At 38.9% G+C, this 18629-nt stretch overlaps 1 protein-coding gene across 1 annotated transcript in view; it reads right to left on the bottom strand.

Annotated features, from left to right (window-relative positions):
* The window catches only part of SLC26A11 (solute carrier family 26 member 11), a 63762-nt gene extending 45140 nt beyond the window's left edge, over nucleotides 1–18622 (bottom strand). The window contains exon 1 of the mRNA XM_075279409.1: nucleotides 18585–18622. The gene's annotated coding sequence lies outside the window, so the exon portion shown is untranslated. The remainder of the gene's footprint in view (nucleotides 1–18584) is intronic.
* Nucleotides 18623–18629: the final 7 nt, after the last annotated feature.

The raw sequence follows: 18629 nt of genomic DNA on the forward strand, positions 1-18629 counted from the left end.
TGTGTTACATATAAGTACATTACATAGAGGAGATACAGGTGTAGTGATGAAGCTGAGCTGACTATGTTACATATAAGTACATTACATAGAGGAGATACAGGTGTAGTGATGAAGCTGAGCTGAGTATGTCACATATAAGTACATTACATAGGGGAGATACAGGTGTAGTGATGAAGCTGAGCTGAGTATGTCACATATAAGTACATTACATAGAGGAGATACAGGTGTAGTGATGAAGCTGAGCTGACTATGTCACATATAAGTACATTACATAGGGGAGATACAGGTGTAGTGATGAAGCTGAGCTGAGTATGTTACATATACGTACATTACATAGAGGAGATACAGGTGTAGTGATGAAGCTGAGCTGACTATGTCACATATAAGTACATTACATAGGGGAGATACAGGTGTAGTGATGAAGCTGAGCTGAGTATGTTACATATACGTACATTACATAGAGGAGATACAGGTGTAGTGATGAAGCTGAGCTGACTATGTCACATATAAGTACATTACATAGAGGAGATACAGGTGTAGTGATGAAGCTGAGCTGAGTGTGTTACATATAAGTACATTACATAGAGGAGATACAGGTGTAGTGATGAAGCTGAGCTGGGTATGTTACATATAAGTACATTACATAGGGGAGATACAGGTGTAGTGATGAAGCTGAGCTGACTATGTCACATATAAGTACATTACATAGAGGAGATACAGGTGTAGTGATGAAGCTGAGCTGAGTGTGTTACATATAAGTACATTACATAGGGGAGATACAGGTGTAGTGATGAAGCTGAGCTGGGTATGTTACATATAAGTACATTACATAGAGGAGATACAGGTGTAGTGATGAAGCTGAGCTGACTATGTTACATATAAGTACATTACATAGAGGAGATACAGATGTAGTGATGAAGCTGAGCTGACTATGTTACATATAAGTACATTACATAGGGGAGATACAGGTGTAGTGATGAAGCTGAGCTGACTATGTTACATATAAGTACATTACATAGGGGAGATACAGATGTAGTGATGAAGCTGAGCTGGGTATGTTACATATAAGTACATTACATAGGGGAGATACAGGTGTAGTGATGAAGCTGAGCTGACTATGTTACATATAAGTACATTACATAGGGGAGATACAGGTGTAGTGATGAAGCTGAGCTGGGTATGTTACATATAAGTACATTACATAGAGGAGATACAGGTGTAGTGATGAAGCTGAGCTGACTATGTTACATATAAGTACATTACATAGAGGAGATACAGATGTAGTGATGAAGCTGAGCTGACTATGTTACATATAAGTACATTACATAGGGGAGATACAGGTGTAGTGATGAAGCTGAGCTGACTATGTTACATATAAGTACATTACAGAGGAGAGATACAGGTGTAGTGATGAAGCTGAGCTGACTATGTCACATACAAGTACATTACATAGGGGAGATACAGGTGTAGTGATGAAGCTGAGCTGACTGTGTCACATATAAGTACATTACATAGAGGAGATACAGGTGTAGTGATGAAGCTGAGCTGACTGTGTCACATATAAGTACATTACATAGGGGAGATACAGGTGTAGTGATGAAGCTGAGCTGAGTATGTTACATATAAGTACATTACATAGAGGAGATACAGGTGTAGTGATGAAGCTGAGCTGACTATGTCACATATAAGTACATTACATAGAGGAGATACAGGTGTAGTGATGAAGCTGAGCTGAGTATGTCACATATAAGTACATTACATAGAGGAGATACAGGTGTAGTGATGAAGCTGAGCTGACTATGTCACATATAAGTACATTACATAGAGGAGATACAGGTGTAGTGATGAAGCTGAGCTGAGTATGTCACATATAAGTACATTACATAGAGGAGATACAGGTGTAGTGATGAAGCTGAGCTGACTATGTCACATATAAGTACATTACATAGGGGAGATACAGGTGTAGTGATGAAGCTGAGCTGACTATGTCACATATAAGTACATTACATAGGGGAGATACAGGTGTAGTGATGAAGCTGAGCTGACTATGTCACATATAAGTACATTACATAGGGGAGATACAGGTGTAGTGATGAAGCTGAGCTGACTATGTTACATATAAGTACATTACATAGGGGAGATACAGGTGTAGTGATGAAGCTGAGCTGACTATGTTACATATAAGTACATTACATAGGGGAGATACAGGTGTAGTGATGAAGCTGAGCTGACTATGTCACATATAAGTACATTACATAGGGGAGATACAGGTGTAGTGATGAAGCTGAGCTGAGTATGTTACATATAAGTACATTACATAGAGGAGATACAGGTGTAGTGATGAAGCTGAGCTGACTATGTTACATATAAGTACATTACATAGGGGAGATACAGGTGTAGTGATGAAGCTGAGCTGACTATGTTACATATAAGTACATTACATAGAGGAGATACAGGTGTAGTGATGAAGCTGAGCTGACTATGTTACATATAAGTACATTACATAGAGGAGATACAGGTGTAGTGATGAAGCTGAGCTGGGTATGTTACATATAAGTACATTACATAGAGGAGATACAGGTGTAGTGATGAAGCTGAGCTGACTATGTCACATATAAGTACATTACATAGAGGAGATACAGGTGTAGTGATGAAGCTGAGCTGACTATGTCACATATAAGTACATTACATAGGGGAGATACAGGTGTAGTGATGAAGCTGAGCTGACTATGTTACATATAAGTACATTACATAGAGGAGATACAGGTGTAGTGATGAAGCTGAGCTGATTATGTTACATATAAGTACATTACATAGGGGAGATACAGGTGTAGTGATGAAGCTGAGCTGACTATGTCACATATAAGTACATTACATAGAGGAGATACAGATGTAGTGATGAAGCTGAGCTGACTATGTCACATATAAGTACATTACATAGGAGAGATACAGGTGTAGTGATGAAGCTGAGCTGGGTATGTTACATATAAGTACATTACATAGAGGAGATACAGATGTAGTGATGAAGCTGAGCTGGGTATGTTACATATAAGTACATTACATAGAGGAGATACAGGTGTAGTGATGAAGCTGAGCTGACTATGTTACATATAAGTACATTACATAGAGGAGATACAGGTGTAGTGATGAAGCTGAGCTGACTATGTCACATATAAGTACATTACATAGGAGAGATACAGGTGTAGTGATGAAGCTGAGCTGAGTATGTTACATATAATTACATTACATAGGGGAGATACAGGTGTAGTGATGAAGCTGAGCTGAGTATGTTACATATAAGTACATTACATAGGGGAGATACAGGTGTAGTGATGAAGCTGAGCTGGGTATGTTACATATAAGTACATTACATAGAGGAGATACAGGTGTAGTGATGAAGCTGAGCTGACTATGTCACATATAAGTACATTACATAGGGGAGATACAGGTGTAGTGATGAAGCTGAGCTGAGTATGTCACATATAAGTACATTACATAGGGGAGATACAGGTGTAGTGATGAAGCTGAGCTGAGTATGTCACATATAAGTACATTACATAGGAGAGATACAGGTGTAGTGATGAAGCTGAGCTGAGTATGTTACATATAAGTACATTACATAGAGGAGATACAGGTGTAGTGATGAAGCTGAGCTGGGTATGTTACATATAAGTACATTACATAGAGGAGATACAGGTGTAGTGATGAAGGTGAGCTGACTGTGTCACATATAAGTACATTACATAGGGGAGATACAGGTGTAGTGATGAAGCTGAGCTGGGTATGTTACATATAAGTACATTACATAGGGGAGATACAGGTGTAGTGATGAAGCTGAGCTGGGTATGTTACATATAAGTACATTACATAGGAGAGATACAGGTGTAGTGATGAAGCTGAGCTGGGTATGTTACATATAAGTACATTACATAGGGGAGATACAGGTGTAGTGATGAAGCTGAGCTGAGTATGTCACATATAAGTACATTACATAGGAGAGATACAGGTGTAGTGATGAAGCTGAGTGTGTTACATATAAGTACATTACATAGGAGAGATACAGGTGTAGTGATGAAGCTGAGCTGAGTATGTCACATATAAGTACATTACATAAAGGAGATACAGGTGTAGTGATGAAGCTGAGCTGGGTATGTTACATATAAGTACATTACATAGAGGAGATACAGGTGTAGTGATGAAGCTGAGATGACTATGTTACATATAAGTACATTACATAGGGGAGATACAGATGTAGTGATGAAGCTGAGCTGAGTATGTTACATATAAGTACATTACATAGGAGAGATACAGGTGTAGTGATGAAGCTGAGCTGACTATGTTACATATAAGTACATTACATAGGGGAGATACAGGTGTAGTGATGAAGCTGAGCTGACTATGTTACATATAAGTACATTACATAGAGGAGATACAGGTGTAGTGATGAAGCTGAGCTGACTATGTCACATATAAGTACATTACATAAAGGAGATACAGGTGTAGTGATGAAGCTGAGCTGGGTATGTTACATATAAGTACATTACATAGGGGAGATACAGGTGTAGTGATGAAGCTGAGCTGACTATGTCACATATAAGTACATTACATAAAGGAGATACAGGTGTAGTGATGAAGCTGAGCTGGGTATGTTACATATAAGTACATTACATAGGGGAGATACAGGTGTAGTGATGAAGCTGAGCTGAGTGTGTTACATATAAGTACATTACATAGAGGAGATACAGGTGTAGTGATGAAGCTGAGCTGACTATGTTACATATAAGTACATTACATAGAGGAGATACAGGTGTAGTGATGAAGCTGAGCTGAGTATGTCACATATAAGTACATTACATAGGGGAGATACAGGTGTAGTGATGAAGCTGAGCTGAGTATGTCACATATAAGTACATTACATAGAGGAGATACAGGTGTAGTGATGAAGCTGAGCTGACTATGTCACATATAAGTACATTACATAGAGGAGATACAGGTGTAGTGATGAAGCTGAGCTGAGTGTGTTACATATAAGTACATTACATAGAGGAGATACAGGTGTAGTGATGAAGCTGAGCTGGGTATGTTACATATAAGTACATTACATAGGGGAGATACAGGTGTAGTGATGAAGCTGAGCTGACTATGTCACATATAAGTACATTACATAGAGGAGATACAGGTGTAGTGATGAAGCTGAGCTGAGTGTGTTACATATAAGTACATTACATAGAGGAGATACAGGTGTAGTGATGAAGCTGAGCTGGGTATGTTACATATAAGTACATTACATAGGGGAGATACAGGTGTAGTGATGAAGCTGAGCTGGGTATGTTACATATAAGTACATTACATAGAGGAGATACAGGTGTAGTGATGAAGCTGAGCTGACTATGTTACATATAAGTACATTACATAGAGGAGATACAGATGTAGTGATGAAGCTGAGCTGACTATGTTACATATAAGTACATTACATAGGGGAGATACAGGTGTAGTGATGAAGCTGAGCTGACTATGTTACATATAAGTACATTACATAGGGGAGATACAGATGTAGTGATGAAGCTGAGCTGGGTATGTTACATATAAGTACATTACATAGGGGAGATACAGGTGTAGTGATGAAGCTGAGCTGACTATGTTACATATAAGTACATTACATAGGGGAGATACAGGTGTAGTGATGAAGCTGAGCTGGGTATGTTACATATAAGTACATTACATAGAGGAGATACAGGTGTAGTGATGAAGCTGAGCTGACTATGTTACATATAAGTACATTACATAGAGGAGATACAGATGTAGTGATGAAGCTGAGCTGACTATGTTACATATAAGTACATTACATAGGGGAGATACAGGTGTAGTGATGAAGCTGAGCTGACTATGTTACATATAAGTACATTACAGAGGAGAGATACAGGTGTAGTGATGAAGCTGAGCTGACTATGTCACATACAAGTACATTACATAGGGGAGATACAGGTGTAGTGATGAAGCTGAGCTGACTGTGTCACATATAAGTACATTACATAGGGGAGATACAGGTGTAGTGATGAAGCTGAGCTGAGTATGTTACATATAAGTACATTACATAGAGGAGATACAGGTGTAGTGATGAAGCTGAGCTGGGTATGTTACATATAAGTACATTACATAGAGGAGATACAGGTGTAGTGATGAAGCTGAGCTGAGTATGTTACATATAAGTACATTACATAGAGGAGATACAGGTGTAGTGATGAAGCTGAGCTGACTATGTTACATATAAGTACATTACATAGGGGAGATACCGGTGTAGTGATGAAGCTGAGCTGGGTATGTTACATATAAGTACATTACATAGAGGAGATACAGGTGTAGTGATGAAGCTGAGCTGACTATGTTACATATAAGTACATTACATAGGGGAGATACAGGTGTAGTGATGAAGCTGAGCTGACTATGTCACATATAAGTACATTACATAGGGGAGATACAGGTGTAGTGATGAAGCTGAGCTGACTATGTCACATATAAGTACATTACATAGGGGAGATACAGGTGTAGTGATGAAGCTGAGCTGAGTATGTCACATATAAGTACATTACATAGAGGAGATACAGGTGTAGTGATGAAGCTGAGCTGACTATGTCACATATAAGTACATTACATAGAGGAGATACAGGTGTAGTGATGAAGCTGAGCTGAGTATGTCACATATAAGTACATTACATAGAGGAGATACAGGTGTAGTGATGAAGCTGAGCTGACTATGTCACATATAAGTACATTACATAGAGGAGATACAGGTGTAGTGATGAAGCTGAGCTGAGTATGTCACATATAAGTACATTACATAGAGGAGATACAGGTGTAGTGATGAAGCTGAGCTGACTATGTCACATATAAGTACATTACATAGAGGAGATACAGGTGTAGTGATGAAGCTGAGCTGAGTATGTCACATATAAGTACATTACATAGAGGAGATACAGGTGTAGTGATGAAGCTGAGCTGACTATGTCACATATAAGTACATTACATAGGGGAGATACAGGTGTAGTGATGAAGCTGAGCTGACTATGTCACATATAAGTACATTACATAGGGGAGATACAGGTGTAGTGATGAAGCTGAGCTGACTATGTCACATATAAGTACATTACATAGGGGAGATACAGGTGTAGTGATGAAGCTGAGCTGACTATGTCACATATAAGTACATTACATAGAGGAGATACAGGTGTAGTGATGAAGCTGAGCTGACTATGTCACATATAAGTACATTACATAGGGGAGATACAGGTGTAGTGATGAAGCTGAGCTGACTATGTCACATATAAGTACATTACATAGAGGAGATACAGGTGTAGTGATGAAGCTGAGCTGAGTATGTCACATATAAGTACATTACATAGAGGAGATACAGGTGTAGTGATGAAGCTGAGCTGAATGTGTTACATATAAGTACATTACATAGAGGAGATACAGGTGTAGTGATGAAGCTGAGCTGAGTATGTCACATATAAGTACATTACATAGAGGAGATACAGGTGTAGTGATGAAGCTGAGTGTGTTACATATAAGTACATTACATAGGGGAGATACAGGTGTAGTGATGAAGCTGAGCTGAATGTGTTACATATAAGTACATTACATAGAGGAGATACAGGTGTAGTGATGAAGCTGAGCTGAGTATGTCACATATAAGTACATTACATAGAGGAGATACAGGTGTAGTGATGAAGCTGAGTGTGTTACATATAAGTACATTACATAGGGGAGATACAGGTGTAGTGATGAAGCTGAGCTGAATGTGTTACATATAAGTACATTACATAGAGGAGATACAGGTGTAGTGATGAAGCTGAGCTGACTATGTCACATATAAGTACATTACATAGGGGAGATACAGGTGTAGTGATGAAGCTGAGCTGACTATGTTACATATAAGTACATTACATAGGGGAGATACAGGTGTAGTGATGAAGCTGAGCTGGGTATGTTACATATAAGTACATTACATAGGGGAGATACAGGTGTAGTGATGAAGCTGAGCTGAGTATGTTACATATAAGTACATTACATAGAGGAGATACAGGTGTAGTGATGAAGCTGAGCTGGGTATGTTACATATAAGTACATTACATAGAGGAGATACAGGTGTAGTGATGAAGGTGAGCTGACTGTGTCACATATAAGTACATTACATAGGAGAGATACAGGTGTAGTGATGAAGCTGAGCTGGGTATGTTACATATAAGTACATTACATAGAGGAGATACAGGTGTAGTGATGAAGCTGAGCTGAGTATGTTACATATAAGTACATTACATAGAGGAGATACAGGTGTAGTGATGAAGCTGAGCTGGGTATGTCACATATAAGTACATTACATAGGGGAGATACAGGTGTAGTGATGAAGCTGAGCTGACTATGTTACATATAAGTACATTACATAGGGGAGATACAGGTGTAGTGATGAAGCTGAGCTGGGTATGTTACATATAAGTACATTACATAGAGGAGATACAGGTGTAGTGATGAAGCTGAGCTGACTATGTTACATATAAGTACATTACATAGAGGAGATACAGGTGTAGTGATGAAGCTGAGCTGACTATGTCACATATAAGTACATTACATAGAGGAGATACAGGTGTAGTGATGAAGCTGAGCTGGGTATGTTACATATAAGTACATTACATAGGGGAGATACAGGTGTAGTGATGAAGCTGAGCTGGGTATGTTACATATAAGTACATTACATAGGAGAGATACAGGTGTAGTGATGAAGCTGAGCTGACTGTGTCACATATAAGTACATTACATAGGAGAGATACAGGTGTAGTGATGAAGCTGAGCTGACTATGTCACATATAAGTACATTACATAGGGGAGATACAGGTGTAGTGATGAAGCTGAGCTGAGTATGTTACATATAAGTACATTACATAGAGGAGATACAGGTGTAGTGATGAAGCTGAGCTGACTATGTTACATATAAGTACATTACATAGGGGAGATACAGGTGTAGTGATGAAGCTGAGCTGAGTATGTTACATATAAGTACATTACATAGGAGAGATACAGGTGTAGTGATGAAGCTGAGCTGAGTGTGTTACATATAAGTACATTACATAGAGGAGATACAGGTGTAGTGATGAAGCTGAGCTGACTATGTTACATATAAGTACATTACATAGAGGAGATACAGGTGTAGTGATGAAGCTGAGCTGAGTATGTCACATATAAGTACATTACATAGGGGAGATACAGGTGTAGTGATGAAGCTGAGCTGACTATGTTACATATAAGTACATTACATAGAGGAGATACAGGTGTAGTGATGAAGCTGAGCTGACTATGTCACATATAAGTACATTACATAGAGGAGATACAGGTGTAGTGATGAAGCTGAGCTGGGTATGTTACATATAAGTACATTACATAGGGGAGATACAGGTGTAGTGATGAAGCTGAGCTGGGTATGTTACATATAAGTACATTACATAGGAGAGATACAGGTGTAGTGATGAAGCTGAGCTGACTGTGTCACATATAAGTACATTACATAGGAGAGATACAGGTGTAGTGATGAAGCTGAGCTGACTATGTCACATATAAGTACATTACATAGGGGAGATACAGGTGTAGTGATGAAGCTGAGCTGAGTATGTTACATATAAGTACATTACATAGAGGAGATACAGGTGTAGTGATGAAGCTGAGCTGACTATGTTACATATAAGTACATTACATAGGGGAGATACAGGTGTAGTGATGAAGCTGAGCTGAGTATGTTACATATAAGTACATTACATAGGAGAGATACAGGTGTAGTGATGAAGCTGAGCTGAGTGTGTTACATATAAGTACATTACATAGAGGAGATACAGGTGTAGTGATGAAGCTGAGCTGACTATGTTACATATAAGTACATTACATAGAGGAGATACAGGTGTAGTGATGAAGCTGAGCTGGGTATGTTACATATAAGTACATTACATAGAGGAGATACAGGTGTAGTGATGAAGCTGAGCTGGGTATGTCACATATAAGTACATTACATAGAGGAGATACAGGTGTAGTGATGAAGCTGAGCTGAGTATGTTACATATACGTACATTACATAGAGGAGATACAGGTGTAGTGATGAAGCTGAGCTGACTATGTCACATATAAGTACATTACATAGGGGAGATACAGGTGTAGTGATGAAGCTGAGCTGAGTATGTTACATATACGTACATTACATAGAGGAGATACAGGTGTAGTGATGAAGCTGAGCTGACTATGTCACATATAAGTACATTACATAGGGGAGATACAGGTGTAGTGATGAAGCTGAGCTGACTATGTCACATATAAGTATATTACATAGAGGAGATACAGGTGTAGTGATGAAGCTGAGCTGAGTGTGTTACATATAAGTACATTACATAGGGGAGATACAGGTGTAGTGATGAAGCTGAGCTGGGTATGTCACATATAAGTACATTACATAGGGGAGATACAGGTGTAGTGATGAAGCTGAGTGTGTTACATATAAGTACATTACATAGGAGAGATACAGGTGTAGTGATGAAGCTGAGCTGACTATGTTACATATAAGTACATTACATAGGGGAGATACAGATGTAGTGATGAAGCTGAGCTGACTATGTCACATATAAGTACATTACATAGGGGAGATACAGGTGTAGTGATGAAGCTGAGCTGACTATGTCACATATAAGTATATTACATAGAGGAGATACAGGTGTAGTGATGAAGCTGAGCTGAGTGTGTTACATATAAGTACATTACATAGAGGAGATACAGGTGTAGTGATGAAGCTGAGCTGGGTATGTTACATATAAGTACATTACATAGGGGAGATACAGGTGTAGTGATGAAGCTGAGCTGACTATGTTACATATAAGTACATTACATAGGGGAGATACAGGTGTAGTGATGAAGCTGAGCTGACTATGTCACATATAAGTACATTACATAGAGGAGATACAGGTGTAGTGATGAAGCTGAGCTGACTATGTTACATATAAGTACATTACATAGGAGAGATACAGGTGTAGTGATGAAGCTGAGCTGAGTATGTTACATATAAGTACATTACATAGAGGAGATACAGGTGTAGTGATGAAGCTGAGCTGACTATGTTACATATAAGTACATTACATAGAGGAGATACAGGTGTAGTGATGAAGCTGAGCTGACTATGTTACATATAAGTACATTACATAGGGGAGATACAGGTGTAGTGATGAAGCTGAGCTGACTATGTCACATATAAGTACATTACATAGGGGAGATACAGGTGTAGTGATGAAGCTGAGCTGACTATGTCACATATAAGTACATTACATAGGGGAGATACAGGTGTAGTGATGAAGCTGAGCTGAGTATGTTACATATAAGTACATTACATAGAGGAGATACAGGTGTAGTGATGAAGCTGAGCTGGGTATGTTACATATAAGTACATTACATAGAGGAGATACAGGTGTAGTGATGAAGCTGAGCTGAGTATGTTACATATAAGTACATTACATAGAGGAGATACAGGTGTAGTGATGAAGCTGAGCTGACTATGTCACATATAAGTACATTACATAGAGGAGATACAGGTGTAGTGATGAAGCTGAGCTGAGTATGTCACATATAAGTACATTACATAGAGGAGATACAGGTGTAGTGATGAAGCTGAGCTGACTATGTCACATATAAGTACATTACATAGGGGAGATACAGGTGTAGTGATGAAGCTGAGCTGACTATGTCACATATAAGTACATTACATAGGGGAGATACAGGTGTAGTGATGAAGCTGAGCTGACTATGTCACATATAAGTACATTACATAGAGGAGATACAGGTGTAGTGATGAAGCTGAGCTGACTATGTCACATATAAGTACATTACATAGAGGAGATACAGGTGTAGTGATGAAGCTGAGCTGAATGTGTTACATATAAGTACATTACATAGAGGAGATACAGGTGTAGTGATGAAGCTGAGCTGACTATGTCACATATAAGTACATTACATAGGGGAGATACAGGTGTAGTGATGAAGCTGAGCTGAGTATGTCACATATAAGTACATTACATAGGGGAGATACAGGTGTAGTGATGAAGCTGAGCTGAGTATGTTACATATAAGTACATTACATAGAGGAGATACAGGTGTAGTGATGAAGCTGAGCTGGGTATGTCACATATAAGTACATTACATAGGAGAGATACAGGTGTAGTGATGAAGCTGAGCTGAGTATGTCACATATAAGTACATTACATAGGGGAGATACAGGTGTAGTGATGAAGCTGAGCTGAGTATGTCACATATAAGTACATTACATAGGGGAGATACAGGTGTAGTGATGAAGCTGAGCTGAGTGTGTTACATATAAGTACATTACATAGGGGAGATACAGGTGTAGTGATGAAGCTGAGCTGGGTATGTCACATATAAGTACATTACATAGGGGAGATACAGGTGTAGTGATGAAGCTGAGCTGACTATGTTACATATAAGTACATTACATAGGGGAGATACAGGTGTAGTGATGAAGCTGAGCTGGGTATGTTACATATAAGTACATTACATAGGGGAGATACAGGTGTAGTGATGAAGCTGAGCTGACTATGTTACATATAAGTACATTACATAGAGGAGATACAGGTGTAGTGATGAAGCTGAGCTGACTATGTTACATATAAGTACATTACATAGGGGAGATACAGGTGTAGTGATGAAGCTGAGCTGACTATGTTACATATAAGTACATTACATAGGGGAGATACAGGTGTAGTGATGAAGCTGAGCTGACTATGTCACATATAAGTACATTACATAGGGGAGATACAGGTGTAGTGATGAAGCTGAGCTGACTATGTTACATATAAGTACATTACATAGAGGAGATACAGGTGTAGTGATGAAGCTGAGCTGACTATGTCACATATAAGTACATTACATAGAGGAGATACAGGTGTAGTGATGAAGCTGAGCTGACTATGTTACATATAAGTACATTACATAGGGGAGATACAGGTGTAGTGATGAAGCTGAGCTGACTATGTCACATATAAGTACATTACATAGGGGAGATACAGGTGTAGTGATGAAGCTGAGCTGACTGTGTCACTTATAAGTACATTACATAGGGGAGATACAGGTGTAGTGATGAAGCTGAGCTGACTATGTCACATATAAGTACATTACATAGAGGAGATACAGGTGTAGTGATGAAGCTGAGCTGACTATGTCACATATAAGTACATTACATAGAGGAGATACAGGTGTAGTGATGAAGCTGAGCTGAATGTGTTACATATAAGTACATTACATAGGGGAGATACAGGTGTAGTGATGAAGCTGAGCTGATTATGTTACATATAAGTACATTACATAGGAGAGATACAGGTGTAGTGATGAAGCTGAGCTGGGTATGTCACATATAAGTACATTACATAGGGGAGATACAGATGTAGTGATGAAGCTGAGCTGACTATGTCACATATAAGTACATTACATAGGGGAGATACAGGTGTAGTGATGAAGCTGAGCTGAATGTGTTACATATAAGTACATTACATAGGGGAGATACAGGTGTAGTGATGAAGCTGAGCTGACTATGTCACATATAAGTACATTACATAGAGGAGATACAGGTGTAGTGATGAAGCTGAGCTGAGTATGTTACATATAAGTACATTACATAGGAGAGATACAGGTGTAGTGATGAAGCTGAGCTGACTATGTCACATATAAGTACATTACATAGGGGAGATACAGGTGTAGTGATGAAGCTGAGCTGACTATGTCACATATAAGTATATTACATAGAGGAGATACAGGTGTAGTGATGAAGCTGAGCTGAGTATGTTACATATAAGTACATTACATAGAGGAGATACAGGTGTAGTGATGAAGCTGAGCTGACTATGTTACATATAAGTACATTACATAGAGGAGATACAGGTGTAGTGATGAAGCTGAGCTGACTATGTTACATATAAGTACATTACATAGGGGAGATACAGGTGTAGTGATGAAGCTGAGCTGACTATGTTACATATAAGTACATTACATAGGGGAGATACAGGTGTAGTGATGAAGCTGAGCTGACTATGTCACATATAAGTACATTACATAGGGGAGATACAGGTGTAGTGATGAAGCTGAGCTGACTATGTCACATATAAGTACATTACATAGAGGAGATACAGGTGTAGTGATGAAGCTGAGCTGACTATGTCACATATAAGTACATTACATAGAGGAGATACAGGTGTAGTGATGAAGCTGAGCTGAATGTGTTACATATAAGTACATTACATACGGGAGATACAGGTGTAGTGATGAAGCTGAGCTGACTATGTCACTTATAAGTACATTACATAGGGGAGATACAGGTGTAGTGATGAAGCTGAGCTGGGTATGTCACATATAAGTACATTACATAGGGGAGATACAGATGTAGTGATGAAGCTGAGCTGACTATGTCACATATAAGTACATTACATAGGGGAGATACAGGTGTAGTGATGAAGCTGAGCTGAATGTGTTACATATAAGTACATTACATAGGGGAGATACAGGTGTAGTGATGAAGCTGAGCTGACTATGTCACATATAAGTACATTACATAGAGGAGATACAGGTGTAGTGATGAAGCTGAGCTGAGTATGTTACATATAAGTACATTACATAGAGGAGATACAGGTGTAGTGATGAAGCTGAGCTGAGTATGTTACATATAAGTACATTACATAGAGGAGATACAGGTGTAGTGATGAAGCTGAGCTGACTATGTTACATATAAGTACATTACATAGGGGAGATACAGGTGTAGTGATGAAGCTGAGCTGAGTATGTTACATATAAGTACATTACATAGAGGAGATACAGGTGTAGTGATGAAGCTGAGCTGACTATGTCACATATAAGTACATTACATAGAGGAGATACAGGTGTAGTGATGAAGCTGAGCTGAGTATGTTACATATAAGTACATTACATAGAGGAGATACAGGTGTAGTGATGAAGCTGAGCTGAGTATGTTACATATAAGTACATTACATAGAGGAGATACAGGTGTAGTGATGAAGCTGAGCTGACTATGTTACATATAAGTACATTACATAGGGGAGATACAGGTGTAGTGATGAAGCTGAGCTGAGTATGTTACATATAAGTACATTACATAGGAGAGATACAGGTGTAGTGATGAAGCTGAGCTGACTATGTCACATATAAGTACATTACATAGAGGAGATACAGGTGTAGTGATGAAGCTGAGCTGAGTATGTCACATATAAGTACATTACATAGAGGAGATACAGATGTAGTGATGAAGCTGAGCTAAGTATGTTACATATAAGTACATTACATAGGGGAGATACAGGTGTAGTGATGAAGCTGAGCTGAGTATGTTACATATAAGTACATTACATAGGGGAGATACAGATGTAGTGATGAAGCTGAGCTGTGTATGTTACATATAAGTACATTACATAGAGGAGATACAGGTGTAGTGATGAAGCTGAGCTGAGTGTGTTACATATAAGTACATTACATAGGGGAGATACAGGTGTAGTGATGAAGCTGAGCTGACTATGTTACATATAAGTACATTACATAGAGGAGATACAGGTGTAGTGATGAAGCTGAGCTGACTATGTCACATATAAGTACATTACATAGGGGAGATACAGGTGTAGAGATGAAGCTGAGCTGGGTATGTTACATATAAGTACATTACATAGGGGAGATACAGATGTAGTGATGAAGCTGAGCTGAGTATGTTACATATAAGTACATTACATAGGGGAGATACAGGTGTAGTGATGAAGCTGAGCTGACTATGTTACATATAAGTACATTACATAGGGGAGATACAGGTGTAGTGATGAAGCTGAGCTGGGTATGTTACATATACGTACATTACATAGAGGAGATACAGGTGTAGTGATGAAGCTGAGCTGACTATGTCACATATAAGTACATTACATAGGAGAGATACAGGTGTAGTGATGAAGCTGAGCTGGGTATGTTACATATAAGTACATTACATAGGGGAGATACAGATGTAGTGATGAAGCTGAGCTGAGTATGTTACATATAAGTACATTACATAGGGGAGATACAGATGTAGTGATGAAGCTGAGCTGGGTATGTTACATATAAGTACATTACATAGGGGAGATACAGATGTAGTGATGAAGCTGAGCTGAGTATGTTACATATAAGTACATTACATAGGGGAGATACAGGTGTAGTGATGAAGCTGAGCTGACTATGTCACATATAAGTACATTACATAGGGGAGATACAGGTGTAGTGATGAAGCTGAGCTGGGTATGTTACATATAAGTACATTACATAGGGGAGATACAGGTGTAGTGATGAAGCTGAGCTGAGTGTGTCACATATAAGTACATTACATAGAGGAGATACAGGTGTAGTGATGAAGCTGAGCTGGGTATGTCACATATAAGTACATTACATAGAGGAGATACAGGTGTAGTGATGAAGCTGAGCTGACTATGTCACATATAAGTACATTACATAGGGGAGATACAGGTGTAGTGATGAAGCTGAGCTGAGTATGTTACATATAAGTACATTACATAGGGGAGATACAGGTGTAGTGATGAAGCTGAGCTGAGTGTGTCACATATAAGTACATTACATAGGGGAGATACAGGTGTAGTGATGAAGCTGAGCTGACTATGTCACATATAAGTACATTACATAGGGGAGATACAGGTGTAGTGATGAAGCTGAGCTGACTGTGTTACATATAAGTACATTACATAGGAGAGATACAGGTGTAGTGATGAAGCTGAGCTGACTATGTTATATATAAGTACATTACATAGGGGAGATACAGGTGTAGTGATGAAGCTGAGCTGAGTGTGTTACATATAAGTACATTACATAGGAGAGATACAGGTGTAGTGATGAAGCTGAGCTGAGTATGTCACATATAAGTACATTACATAGAGGAGATACAGGTGTAGTGATGAAGCTGAGCTGAGTGTGTCACATATAAGTACATTACATAGAGGAGATACAGGTGTAGTGATGAAGGTGAGCTGAGTATGTTACATATAAGTACATTACATAGAGGAGATACAGGTGTAGTGATGAAGCTGAGCTGAGTATGTCACATATAAGTACATTACATAGGGGAGATACAGGTGTAGTGATGAAGCTGAGCTGACTATGTCACATATAAGTACATTACATAGAGGAGATACAGATGTAGTGATGAAGCTGAGCTGAGTATGTCACATATAAGTACATTACATAGGAGAGATACAGGTGTAGTGATGAAGGTGAGCTGACTATGTCACATATAAGTACATTACATAGAGGAGATACAGGTGTAGTGATGAAGCTGAGCTGACTATGTCACATATAAGTACATTACATAGAGGAGATACAGGTGTAGTGATGAAGCTGAGCTGACTATGTCACATATAAGTACATTACATAGAGGAGATACAGGTGTAGTGATGAAGCTGAGCTGGGTATGTTACATATACGTACATTACATAGAGGAGATACAGGTGTAGTGATGAAGCTGAGCTGAGTATGTTACATATAAGTACATTACATAGAGGAGATACAGGTGTAGTGATGAAGCTGAGCTGAGTGTGTTACATATAAGTACATTACATAGGGGAGATACAGGTGTAGTGATGAAGCTGAGCTGGGTATGTTACATATAAGTACATTACATAGGGGAGATACAGGTGTAGTGATGAAGCTGAGCTGACTATGTCACATATAAGTACATTACATAGAGGAGATACAGGTGTAGTGATGAAGCTGAGCTGGGTATGTTACATATAAGTACATTACATAGGAGAGATACAGGTGTAGTGATGAAGCTGAGCTGAGTGTGTTACATATAAGTACATTACATAGAGGAGATACAGGTGTAGTGATGAAGCTGAGCTGGGTATGTTACATATAAGTACATTACATAGGGGAGATACAGGTGTAGTGATGAAGCTGAGCTGACTATGTCACTTATAAGTACATTACATAGGGGAGATACAGGTGTAGTGATGAAGCTGAGCTGAGTATGTTACATATAAGTACATTACATAGGGGAGATACAGGTGTAGTGATGAAGCTGAGCTGACTATGTTACATATAAGTACATTACATAGGGGAGATACAGATGTAGTGATGAAGCTGAGCTGACTGTGTCACATCCATCACAGGATTACAGATTACCCAGCACTATACAACCCAATTACAAATTCAGCTCTGCTACACTTGTGCCCTGATATGAAGCAATACGGCAGAGAGCCTGGAAGTGCTGCATTATTCTTATTCCCGGCTATGTATATAGGAGTGTATATGGGTATATAGGTGTATATATAAGTGTATATATAGGGGTATATATAGGGATATAGGGGTGTATATGTGTATATAGGGGTATATATAGGGGTATAGGGGTTATATAGGAGTATATAGGGGTGTATATGGGTATATAGGAGTATATGGGTGTATATATCTGTATAGGGGTATATATACTATCCGCTATGCCATATACGCAGGGACATCCCGGCACTCACCGACCCGGCGCTTCTTTCTCCCTCTCAGAGGGGGCGTGTCCAGCC

This window comes from Leptodactylus fuscus, chromosome 6 (assembly GCF_031893055.1).
Source record: "Leptodactylus fuscus isolate aLepFus1 chromosome 6, aLepFus1.hap2, whole genome shotgun sequence".
NCBI classification, from domain to species: domain Eukaryota; kingdom Metazoa; phylum Chordata; class Amphibia; order Anura; family Leptodactylidae; genus Leptodactylus; species Leptodactylus fuscus.